The 12,798-nt window shown below is 35.0% G+C and overlaps 1 protein-coding gene across 1 annotated transcript in view; it reads left to right on the top strand.

Moving 5' to 3' along the window:
* The first annotated feature begins 4,910 nt into the window (after positions 1-4,910).
* TNNI3K (TNNI3 interacting kinase) overlaps positions 4,911-12,798 on the top strand; it is a 306,041-nt gene continuing 298,153 nt past the window's right edge. Inside the window, exons 1-2 of the mRNA XM_060023829.1 lie at positions 4,911-5,070; positions 5,552-5,634. The gene's annotated coding sequence lies outside the window, so the exon portion shown is untranslated. The remainder of the gene's footprint in view (positions 5,071-5,551; positions 5,635-12,798) is intronic.

The raw sequence follows: 12,798 nt of genomic DNA on the forward strand, positions 1-12,798 counted from the left end.
AGATAAAACCTCATGAAATTACCTTTAAACAGAGATAAGTAATTTACCTGATAAAGGGTTCAAAGTAACGGTCACAAAGATGCTCACTGAATTTGGGAGTTATAATGACATATACATGTCAGTGTAACAAAGAGCTGGTTCTTTAAAAAAAAATAAAGCTAACAAATATTTAGCTAGACTCACCAAGAAAAAAAGACAAAGGGCTTAAGTAAGTACAATTAGAAATGAAAGAGGAGATGTTACAACTGATGCCACAAAAATACAAAGGATTATAAAAGACTACTGTGAACAATTAAACGTCCACAAATTGAACAAGCCAGAAGAAATGGATAAATTCCTAGAAACACAGCTTTCCACAACTGAATCATGAAGAAATAGAAAATCTGAAGAGACCAATTACTAGTAAGGAGATTGAGTCAGTAATTTCAAAACTCTCTACAAACAAAAGTCCAGAACCAGACTGTTTCACTGGTGAATTCAACCAAACGTTCAACAAAGTTAATACAGGAGCTTCTCAAACTCTACCAAAAAGTAGAAGGGGAAAGAACACCTCCAAATTCATTTTATGAAGCCAGTATTAAGCTGATACCAAAACCAGTCAAAGACACCATAAAAAAGGGAAATTACAGGCTAATATCCCTGATAAACAGATGTAAAAATCCTCAACAAAATATTAGCAAACTGAATTCAACAATATATTAAAAGGATCCTACACCATGATCAAGTGAGATTTATTCCAGTGATGCAAGGATGGATTGACATCTGCAAATCAGTCAACATGATATATCACATTAACAAAAATGAAGGATGAAAATCATATGATTACCTCCATAGATGTAGAAAAATCATTTGACAAAGTTCAACATCCATTTATGGTAAAAACTCTCAATGAAATGGGTATAGAGGAACTGCACCTCCATATAAGAAAGACCATGTATGAAAAGCCCACAGCTAACATCAAATTCAGAGGTTAAAAGCTGAAAACCTTTTCTCTAACTTCAACGAGAAGACAAGGATACCCACTCTTGTCACTTTTATTCAGCACAGTTTTGGAAGTCCTAACCAGAGCAGTTAGGCAAGAAAAAGAAATAAAAGACATACAAATTGGAAAGGAAGAAGTAAAATTATCACTATTGAAAATGGCATGATACTATATATAGAAAACCCTAAAGACTCCACAAAATAAAGTGTTACAACTAATAAAAAAATTAGTAAAGTTGCAGGGTACAAAATCAGTACACAAAAATACGTTGCCTTTCTATATACTAATGAGAAACTATCAGAGAAATTAAAACAATTTCACTTACAGTTGCATCAAAAAGAATAAAATATCTAGGATTAAATTTAACAAAGGAGATGAAAGGTCTGTATATTGAAAATTATAAGACATTAATGAAAAAGTTTAAGAAGACACAAATAAATGGAAAGTTCTATGCTCATGGACTGGAAGAATTAATATTGTTAAATGCCCATCCTACCCAAAGCAGTCTACAGATTCAGTGCACTCCCTGTCAAAACTCCAATGGCATTTTTCACAGAAATAGAACAATCCTAAAATTTGCATGGAACAACAGAAGATCCCTAATGGCCAAAGCAAGCTCGAGAAAAAAGAACAGAGCTGGAGGCATCACACTCCTTGATTTAAAACTGTATTATAAATCTATAGTAATTCGAACAGCATTTTATTGGCATAAAACCCACCACGTAAATATACAATAGAGAGCCCAGAAATAAAACCACACGTGTATGTTTGATTAATTTATGATAATGGAACCAAGAGTATACAGTAGGAAAAGAACCACCTCTTCAATAAATGGTGTTGGAAAAACTAGACAGCAACATGCAAAAGAATGAAACTTCTCCATTATCCTGTGCCATACACAAAAATTAACTCAAAATGGATTAAAGACTTGAAGTATTGGGTTGGCCAAAATGTTATTCAGTGTTTTCTGTAAGATGGCTCTAGTAGTGCTTAGCTGTCTTTAACTTCATTTGAAACAATTTTGTTAGATTGTATTGTGACAGCTCTCATATCATCATGCATTAAAAAAAAAACATCAAAATTGGTAAATTTTTGTGTAGCCTTTTTTTTTTTTTTTTCGGTATGCGGGCCTCTCACTATTGTGGTCTCCAGTTGCAGCGCACAGGCTCCAGACGCGCAGGCTCAGTGGCCATGGCTCACGGGCCTAGCCACTCCACGGCATGTGGGATCTTCCCAGACTGGGGCACGAACCCATGTCCCCTGCATCAGCAGGCGGACTCTCAACCACTGCGCCACCAGGGAAGCCCTGTGTAGCCATTTTAATATCGAAGATGAAAGGAAAAACATTTTTGGCATATTATGCTTTATTTCAAGAAAGGTAAAAATGCAACTGAAACACAAAAAAGATTTTTGCAGTGTATGGAGAAGGTGCTGTGACTGATCAAACGTGTCAGAAGTGGTTTGTGAAGTTTTGTGCTGGAGATTTCTCGCTGGATGATGCTCCGTGGTCGGGTAGATCAGTTGAAGTTGATAGAGATCAAATTGAGACATTAAGAACAATCAGGGGCTTCCCTGGTGGCTCAGTGGTTGAGGGTCCGCCTGCCGATGCAGGGGACACGAGTTCATGCCCCAGTCCAGGAAGATCCCACATGCTGCGGAGCGGCTGGGCCCGTGAGCCATGCCCGCTGAGCCTACGCTTCCGGAGCCTGTGCTCCGCAACGGGAGAGGCCACAACAGTAAGAGGCCCGCGTACTGCAAAAAAAAAAAAAAAAAAAAAAAAAAAAAATCAGCATAGTACCACACAGGAGATAGCTGGCATACTCAAAATATCCAAATCAAGCACTGAAAATCATTTGCACCAGCTTGGTTATGTGAATTGCTTTGATGTTTGGGTTCCATATAAGTTAAGCAATAAAACCTTCTTGAACATATTCCGCATGTGATTCTCTACTTAAATGTAATGAAAATGTTCTGTATTTAAAACAAATTGTGATGGGAGATTAAAAGTGGATACTGTACAATAATGTGGAATGGAAGAGATCGTGGGGCAAGCAAAATGAACCACCACCAACGACACCAAAGCCCGGTCTGCATCCAAAGAAGTTGATGTTGTATATATCGTGGGATTGGAGTCCTCTATTATGAGCTCCTTCTGGAAAACCAAATGATTAATTCCAACAAGTACTGCTCCCAATTAGACCAACTGAAAGCAGTACTCGATGAAAAGCATCCAGAATTAGTCAACAGAAAACTCATAATCTTCCATCAGGATAACTCAAGACCGCATGTTTCTTTGGTGACCGGGCAAAAACTTTTACAGCTTGGCTGGGAAGTTCTAATTCATCTGCCATATTCACCAGACATTGCATTTTCAGATTTCGATTTATTTTGGTCTTTACAAAATTCTCTTAATGGAAAAAATTTCAATTCCCTGGAAGACTGTAAAAGGCACCTGGAACAGTTCTTTGCTCAAAAAGATAAAATGTTTTGGGAAGATGGAATTATGAAGCTGCCTGAAAAATGGCAGAAGGTAGTGGAACAAAACAGTGAATATGTTGTTTAATAAAGTCCTTGGTGAAAATGAAAAATGTGTCTTTTATTTTTACTTAATAGAAGGAAACTTTTGGCCAACCCAATAATACCTGAAACCATAAAACTTCTAGAAGAAAACATAGGCAGTAAGCTTCTTGACATAGGTCTTGGTGATGATTTTTTGAATCTGACACCAAAACAAAAGCAACAAAAGCAAAAATAGACAAGTGGAACTACATTAAACTGAAAAGCTTCTGCACAGCAAAGGCAAACATCAACAAAATGAAAAGACAACTTACTGAACAGGAGAAAATATTTGCAAATCATATATCTGATGAAGGCTAATATTCAAAATATGCGAAGAACTCATAAAACTCTATACCAAAGAAACAAATGATTTGATTGAAAAATGGCCAGAAGATCCGAATGGATATTTTTCCAAATAAAACATACAGATGGCCAAAAGGTACATGAAAACAGGTTCAACATCATCAATCATCAGAGAAATGTAAATCAAAAGCACACTGAGATATCACCTCATACCTGTTAGAATGGATATATTTTAAAAGACAAGAAATAACAAATGTTGGAAAAGATGTGGAGAAAAAGGAACCCTTGTGCATCGGAGGAATGTAAATCAGTACAGCCACTATGGAAAACAGTATGAAGATTCCTCAAAAAATTAAAAATAGAATTACCACATGATCCAGCAATTCCTCTTCTGAGTATTTATCCAAAAAAATGAAAACATGAATTCAAAAAGATATATGTACTCCCTTATACGTTTCAGTATTATTTATAATAGCCAAGATTTGGAAACAACCTAAGTCTTCATTCATGGACGAATGGATGAAGAAGTGGGATATATATATATATATATATATATATATATACACACACACACACACACACACACATAAACACATATATATATAATGGAATACAAAGTGGAGTATTGTGGAATTAAAAAAAACAAAAAAAGCAACAAACAACAAAAAAAATAAAATTAAAACCAACCTCATAGATATGGAGAACAGATTGGTAGTTGCCAGAGGTGGAGAATGAGGGGTGGGCCACATGGGTGACTAGAGTCAAAAGGTAGAAACTTCCAGTTATAAAATAAATGTCATGGAGATGTAATGTACATTATGGTGACTGTAATTAATAATACCATATTGCATATTTGAAAGTTGCTAAGAGAGTAGATCTTAAAAGTTCTCATCAGAAGAAAAAACGTCTGTATACATGGTGATGTATATTAACTAGACTTATTGTAGTGATCATTTCACAATATATACAAAATTTAAATCATCATGTTGTCTACCTGAAACTAATATAATGTTGTATGTCTATTTTACCTCAGTTAAAAATGCCCTCAAAATGGATTAAAGGGATAATAAACGCTGCTGATTCCCTACTGCATTGATATTTGCAAAAACAGGAGGTTAAGGGGGAAACTACCTGTGAATTAGTCACTGCCATCATCTACCTGTGCCACAGCTTGATTATTGACATTTGTGTCTAAAGATGTTGAACCCAGGGACGTTATTACCCAGGTAAGTAAATGATTTGAAACTAACAGACAATGTTTCCTTCTGGGCTGGTTGGATAAATAGTCTATCTTTTGAAGCCTCTGGCTACAGGAGTCTAGTAGCCTTCCAAAGTATAAAATCCTATCATTCAAAGAGAGCAATTCATCCCTGATTGTTGCAGATTGGTGCAATCCATCTGCTACTGTCATTTCCTAGCTCTCTATGCCAGAATTATATTTCTTTAACTGTGCTTTAATGCATCGCTGAGACAATCAAAACTCTAATGTCTATATTCTTTGGGCACTCTCTTATGGTGTGTTACCAATCTGCTTGTTGAATCTCCAGCCTCCTTAAAGGCTCTCAAAATCTTTGCTACAACCAACACTTTGTGGCTAAGTAATGTGAATGATTTTTAAAATGTCCTTTCTTCACTAGTATCAGCTCTTTTCTCTCTGCAGATCATTCAGATGGTTCAAGTTAGTTTTCATTTACCATTTCATTGTAGGAGAGTATCACGTTGCCCTGAAAAGAATTAAAGAATTTACATCTTGAGGCAAAAATCTTTTAAAACACAACTCTGGAAATCAAGTAAGTATTTGTTTCATTTGCAGGTTGAGAAATGTTGCACTACTCAATGAAATTTTACATGATTGGTTTCTTTCCTATTATGTTTAGCCTTGGGGTTTGAGAAAGTAAATTATATCCACCAATATGCTATTCTTCAGAGAAATTTCAAACACTTTTAATAAAGCCTAGAACTAGAAAACTTTTACTACACAAAGAAATAATGAGTATAGCAAGTGGTCTAAGTACAGTTTTAAATGTACAGGTGCACTGACAGGATCATAAATTAACTTATGAAATTCACTGCTTATATATCAGTGAGATCAATTTTTAATGAAATTTAATAATAAAGATCATCACTCATTATAATTGGTTAAAGTTAATAGAGTTTCTAATTAACCATTATCCAGTCAAATCAGAAACTGTCTGTGGAAGCTAGTCTATGAGAAGGGAGGGAGAAAGTGTAGAAATTCTTTTTTTACTTGTTACAACTGCTGGTGTTTAAATACAAAATAAGTTTTTGCCATGAGTTTAGTAGAAAAAGTAGATTTTTTTGTTCCCTGAAAAATCTCTTTCCCCTCACTATATATGTATGTAAATCATGTAGATTATCTCTGGAAAGTTTAATCCTTCTCATTCTAATAAGTTGCCCAGTTCTGCTCTCTCCAGACCATATTCCAAACACTAGGCTGATCGGCACATATTCAGACACATCAGGATACTTAACAGAACCTAAGGGCTTTTCATTACCAAGATACACTTTCATTAGCAGGCTTTACAGATATAAATAGACATTTCCCCCTGTTATAAAGGTGCTTTCTTTAACTTTGAAAGTTGAGCATAAGGTAAACTAGTACAGCCAAAATGTGTTCCTGTTATTACTGACTGACTGGGCACATGTCCTTACTATAACCCTTTTCTAAGTAATAGCCTCTGCTACATATTTTTGGATGATGATTTACTGTGATTATGGGAGGAGGCCAAACTTAAAAGATGCTATGAATGGTATTGTATAAAGAGAATTTTTGTCTATAAAAACTAATATATCTTACTCTTATCAACTGAGCTTGAAGCATTTTATTTTCTACTCTCATGAAATCAGAAGCCCTGTAAGACTCTGTAATCTTGTCTGTGTCTTTGCTGCAGTATTCTAGTGACTCCAAAGAAGATACAACTTCTGAAATGGGTTCTAGGAATATAGTATATTATTCCTGAAGTTGCCTATCCACAAATGAACGTATACAGTACTTTGAGGTTTCTAAATCACCATCATTTAGCAATAAGATCATTAAAACATGATTTTCTTTGTAATTTTACATTCTTTTGAACAGGATTACTACTCCAACAATTCTCTCTTCTCTCTTGTATCAATAGTTTTCCCTCTCTACTGGGTCGTTCTCATCAGGACATAAATATATTGTTATTTTTCTAATTAAAAAAAAGAATTCTTTCTTGACTCCACTTCCTTCAGCTATTACTTCATTTCTCTGCTCCCTTAACACTAAAATTCCTAGAATAAATTATCTGAACTTCCATTCTGCAATATATTTTATCCCATTCACTCTCCAACCTAGTTCAGTCTTTACCTCTTTACTTTACTCCACTGAACTTGCTCCTCTGAGGATTTCCAGGACTCTTTGTTTTGATAAATCCAGTAATATCTTTGCAACAGATAGTAACTAGACTTATTATCGTGTTGATCATTTTGTAATGTATAGAAATATTGAATCTCTATATTGTACACCAGGAACTAACATAGTGTTAAAAGTCCATAACACTTGAAAAAACAAGCAAACAAACAAGCTGATAGAAAAAGAGATCAGATCTGTGATTACCAAGGGCAGGAGGTGGGGGGAGAGGGAATAGGATGATGGTGGTCAAAAAGTACAAACTTACAATTATAAATAAGTACTAAGGATGGTTGTGATATACCCCATGAATAATATAATTAACACTATATGTTATATATGAAAGTTTTAAGATAGTAAATACTGAGCTCTCATCAGAAGGAAGAATACTTTTCCCTTTTATTTTGTATCTATATGAAATGATGGATGTTTACTAAACTTACTGTAATCATCATTTCATGATGTATGTAAGTCAAATCATTATGCTGTCCACCTTAAAGTTATACAGTGATGTATGTCCATTATGTCTCAATAAAACTGGAAGAAAAACAATTCACTATTCTGTCTAGTTCTCATCTTCAATCCAGTTCAGCAGCATTTGTCTCAAGTAATCACTCCTTCTTTGAAATGCATTCCTCATTTGGCTTCAAGGAACCCCACACTACTAGTTCTTTTCCTAACTCATTCATCCCTCTTTTGAAGTCTCCTTAACTTGTTCCTCATCATCATTCTTACCTCATATCACTGGAAGGTCACAGGTCTTTGTGTTTAGGTTTCTCTACCCACATTTACTCCTTTGGATATCATTCATTCTCATATCATCTGTGTGCTATCAACTCTCAAATCTATATTTGTAATTATGAAAGTATAATTCTCAAAGATGTTAAAAATGTAATTCTCCTATAAATTGTGAGCATTCATGAGAATGCCATTTAATTCATTAATGATTAAATCAGTAGGATGATGAAGTTGGTTTCATATTGTTTCAGATGTTACAAGGAAGAAAGTGTTTATACAATATTAGAAATAACTTTGCTCAATAATAGAGTGAATTTTCTTATGAGATACTAAGCTTCCTAATGCCAGAAGTATTGAAGCAAAGTGATTGGGATACAATTTACACAAGAGTTTTCCCAAGAAGTACTTGTTTTAGATAAGAGGTAGGATTAGATAATGGCTGCTGGTTGAGTGTTCTGGAAAGCAGGATCTGAAATGGAGTTTAGAGTGCTGTACATTTCTTAATAAGTGCTCTTGAGACTAATAATTGTTCAAGGAAGGGAATAGAAGCAGGATTGAGAAGAAGAGAGAAGTCAAACTGTGATGCAGGCCCAATGACAATCTTGATTGGCTAATCTCAGGAGGAGTTCTGGTGCCAGAATGGCACTTTAGTGCTGTCCTGAGTTGGACCAGAGTGGCCACAATTTATAGCCCAAATCAATCATCACTGGATATGGCCATCTTGGGAAGGAGTATCTTGGGCAAGATAGCTCTCTGTGGCTGAGGCAGTCTGTGAATGGGGCTGACAGCTGAAATGTGTCTACTGACAGCACTCCTGGTAGCTAAAGTAATAAGGTAATAAGCCCTTCATTGAAGAAAAAATGTGGGTGCCACATCACAGTGTCCCCTACAGTAACCTATAAAGTCTAACCCAATGCTGAGATTCTCTTTTTATATGCAACTATTTTAATAAAACATTGCATGTTGTAATTCAAGTTGAATTATGATGACTTCCAAACTAAGCATGCCATATTATACATAGTTTAAGTGGACTCAATCAATGATGAAAGAAAGAAACTATGCTTTAGTAGATATGTCAATCATTGATTTATAGAAGCAATTTTTTTATAATATATGTCACAAATCTACATGATAATCCCAAGTGCCAGATTTTACTTTTGACTAGCTGAGCAAGCTAAAATATTCATAAATTCACACGGAGCCAGATGGCTTCCCACTGAATATGCATTTGAATGATTCCTGTACATTATTTATTCCAAGAAGTGCCCAGAATACACCATCATCATAGCAGGGACTCCTAATAATTTTGTTTCAGACAGGAATCAAGGAATAACAGGTGTCCAGTGCTTACCATATTTTGGATTGAGCTTTGAGTCCATGTGTGTTTAAGAATTACTAAGAGCTCTAAAAATTCAAATGTGTAACACAATAAAATTGTTAACCATTTTTTATTAAGTTGATCGATAATTTTTGGAGGGTGTATATTTTTTTCTTTTCAGTTTGAAATTCAAGATGTGAATTTAAAGTGAAAACATAATTTAGTTGGTTTCTTGACAATATTTGGACAAAAATGAAATGAAAAATTTCTGATTTTTAATTTTTCTTTTTACTTCATAGGGTTTCCTTTTCATTGAAGTCTGCTTTTCCCTTTTTAGAGTTTCCTGTTCTCTAGAGATAGTTTATCATTGTCATCTCTCTTGTGCTTACCCTTTCTTTTTTCCTTTAACATTGTCATCTCTCTTGTGCTTACCCTTTCTTTTTTCCTTTAAATATGGCAAGCAAGCACAGTTGTTTTATAAGCTGCATTTGATAATTCCACTAGCTGAAGTCAGTGGGGATCTGCTTCTGATTCTTGTTTTGCAGCTCACGTTGCCATGCTTTCCTGCGTGTCAGATTAATTTTGTTTGCTGCTCATTGTCCTTGGTAAAGTATCTGTAGAAATTCCCCATGGCCTAAGATGAATGGACCCTGCCCCTGGGGCTTTGCATTTGCTTCTGTCAGGAGACTGGAGAGACATTACCAATTGGTAACAATCTTAAACTATGTTCAGCTGAGGTTCTCTAGCCCCAGGCTGTGCACATCCACAGGACATATCCATAGTGAGCATATTTAGGGCCATAATTTCTCAGGGACCTTATTTTACTTTCTTTTTAATTTATCATGTTTTGCTCAATGCCGAAGCAGCCTTTCCACAATTCTTTTGGTCTGGAGTATAGTATGACAGATTTACTTCTAGTTGATCCTTAATCTGAAGGCATATTTTGAGGGGAGTTCCAGCTTAATATATCAAAAATCCCCTCTAAGAATTTCCAACATGTGGGAGCCCTGGGCCACCCTCTGATTATTTGGAACCTAAGACCAAATGTGTGTTTTTAGCAAGTTCCTCAAGGCAAAAATGTACTCCATTTTCCATTTATATTTCTTAGTTCAAGCTTTTCTCTAAAATGGTCTGTAAATACTCCGTTATTATTTTTATTTCTTCATTATTTTTGTGATTATTACTTTTATATTTTGTTTAAAATTTAAAAATCAGTCATCTATTCTCATTTATATGAAGCATAAATTATAATTCTTTAATTGACTTATTATTCAGTATTTTCTCTAGTGATGGTATATTTTTAATAGTAAAGGGCATGGTATGTTAGTGGAGGGGATGGCACCAGTAGATGGAAACTTTTGTAATGGATGTCATGGTCATGGACTGTAATGATCATGGAAATGCTAAATTTAGGAAGGGTTAAGAAGGAAAAAATGGGTTAAGGTAAACATCTAGAGCCTCAACCCTTTTAGTCTGTATTAAAGAAACCATATAATGAGGTAGACAGCCCAGCACCTAGCATAATGCCTGTTACAGAGATGATAAATTAACTGTTTTACAGAGGAAGTCAGGGAATGCTTAAGCAGACAAAGGCATGTTCAATGTATGTGCTTTGAAGCAGGAAATGAATCTACATAGTTCCTTCAAAAATAAGATGATAGTTTCAAACAGATAAATAATATAGACCACTGCTATGCCCTCTCTAACTTCAAATTATCAAATGTATATTGAATGTTAACTATGTGTCAGGGCCTTTGCTACACACTAGGGCTATTTTTCCTTGCTCTCAGGGTTTTCCAGTCTAGCAAATGATAAGACAGGGGAAGAAAAAGCCATTGCAGTCACTTGTGATTAGAGCTACAAGAAGCAAACTACAGGATGTTATGGGAGCTTCCAGGATAAGGGACTAACAAAACTACATGATCAGGAAAGGCCTCTTGGGGGAAGTGACGGAGAATATGGTTGGCCTGTTTATATTTCTTTTATTGTTTTTGTGGCGGGTAGGAGGAGGGAGAATGAGCAAGGGAATGTATATTAGCAGTGAGAACAGTGTTTGTGAAGATTGGGAGGAGAGGGTGCCTGGTCATAGGAGGGTCTAAAAGAGGTCCAGTCTGAAGTGTAATGTGTGAGAATGAGTGGCTTGGGGAAATGTCTACACTTTAGGTTAACTTCAGGTCTTTTATAAAAACGTCTAGGTACCTTATTAGAAATTAAAATGCTGACCAAAAATAAGATTGATAATCTTTTTCAGAGAAGAAGGGAGGAAGTGATGTAGTTGTAGCAGTGGTGGTAGTAGTAGCAGTAATAGTAGTACTAGTAGTACTGTGTGTGATGGGTGAGGGTAATCGTTCTAGTATTTGACTACCAAGTGACAAAGTTGACACTAGACTCTGTTGAACAGTAAGAAATAGGGAAGTAAAAAAAAAAAAAAATCCAGTGTATCTCCACAGATCACTTCCTACTAAAACTATAAATTAAGGGAAAGTGGTGATTCATGTGATAAGTTTTCTTAACCATAAGTAGTACATGCTGAACTGTGTAGAACTGAACCAAGAAAAAGCTGGGAAAAAGAAAGTTCACAAGCAGGTTAATATAATATAGTATTTCACAGAGGCTTATTTACTTTGAACCTGAAAAAAAAAAAGCTGATTGAATGCAACACTTTAGTATTTAATCCTGTATTTTATATTCTCTTTAAACACATATTTCTGGGGAATGTTTTTGTTTAGGCATGAAGAGCTACCTTTTGTCTTTGTAAGATTTTATCATCATCTGTGCTGAACTAAAAATTCAGTATGCAGGTGACTTTTATTAATATATAAATGATACCACATATGATGTTATTATATCAATCTGATTTAAAGAACAAAAAGAATGTGTTTCTGTAGTAAGATACATAGTAGAAAGCTACACAGTAGAAAAATAACATCAGTAATAACCAAAATACTTACATAAATACATATTTTTATAGCCCATAATCAGATATTAGCAAAAGCAATGAAACCATCTTCAAAGTTTTCCAGTGAGTCAAAATAGAATAAAATCTTCTACTTAAGCAGAAAGCTCAATGTAGAGCAAAGTATAGAAATTGGACAGTGTTTTAGATTGGTTCCTAGGTTACCATTAGCTCCCTGTGATCTGCATTAAGCCATAAGTTAAGATATATGAACATCAAAGGCCACTGGGCAATGTAAGTTTGGAATGGTTTGATAGAACTTACTAGAAAGCCTTTTGCAAATTTAAATTTAAAACAAAATACCTTCTAAGTGGGTAAAAATGTGCAGCCCATTCAATTATGATATCTAGGAAAATTTAATGGAATTGTTAAAGGAGCATTTAGAGAATATGTACAATTACTGTCTTTAGCCAGAACAAATATATTTCATAACCCATTTCTGTATTTCCAAGAAAAGTTTTCTTTCTTTGATTGTTCTTTCTTTCATGATAATGAGGTAGGTGTCCAGCATTGAACACTACATATCAAATGTAATCTCTAGAGACTTA

This window comes from Delphinus delphis, chromosome 1 (assembly GCF_949987515.2).
Source record: "Delphinus delphis chromosome 1, mDelDel1.2, whole genome shotgun sequence".
NCBI lineage: Eukaryota > Metazoa > Chordata > Mammalia > Artiodactyla > Delphinidae > Delphinus > Delphinus delphis.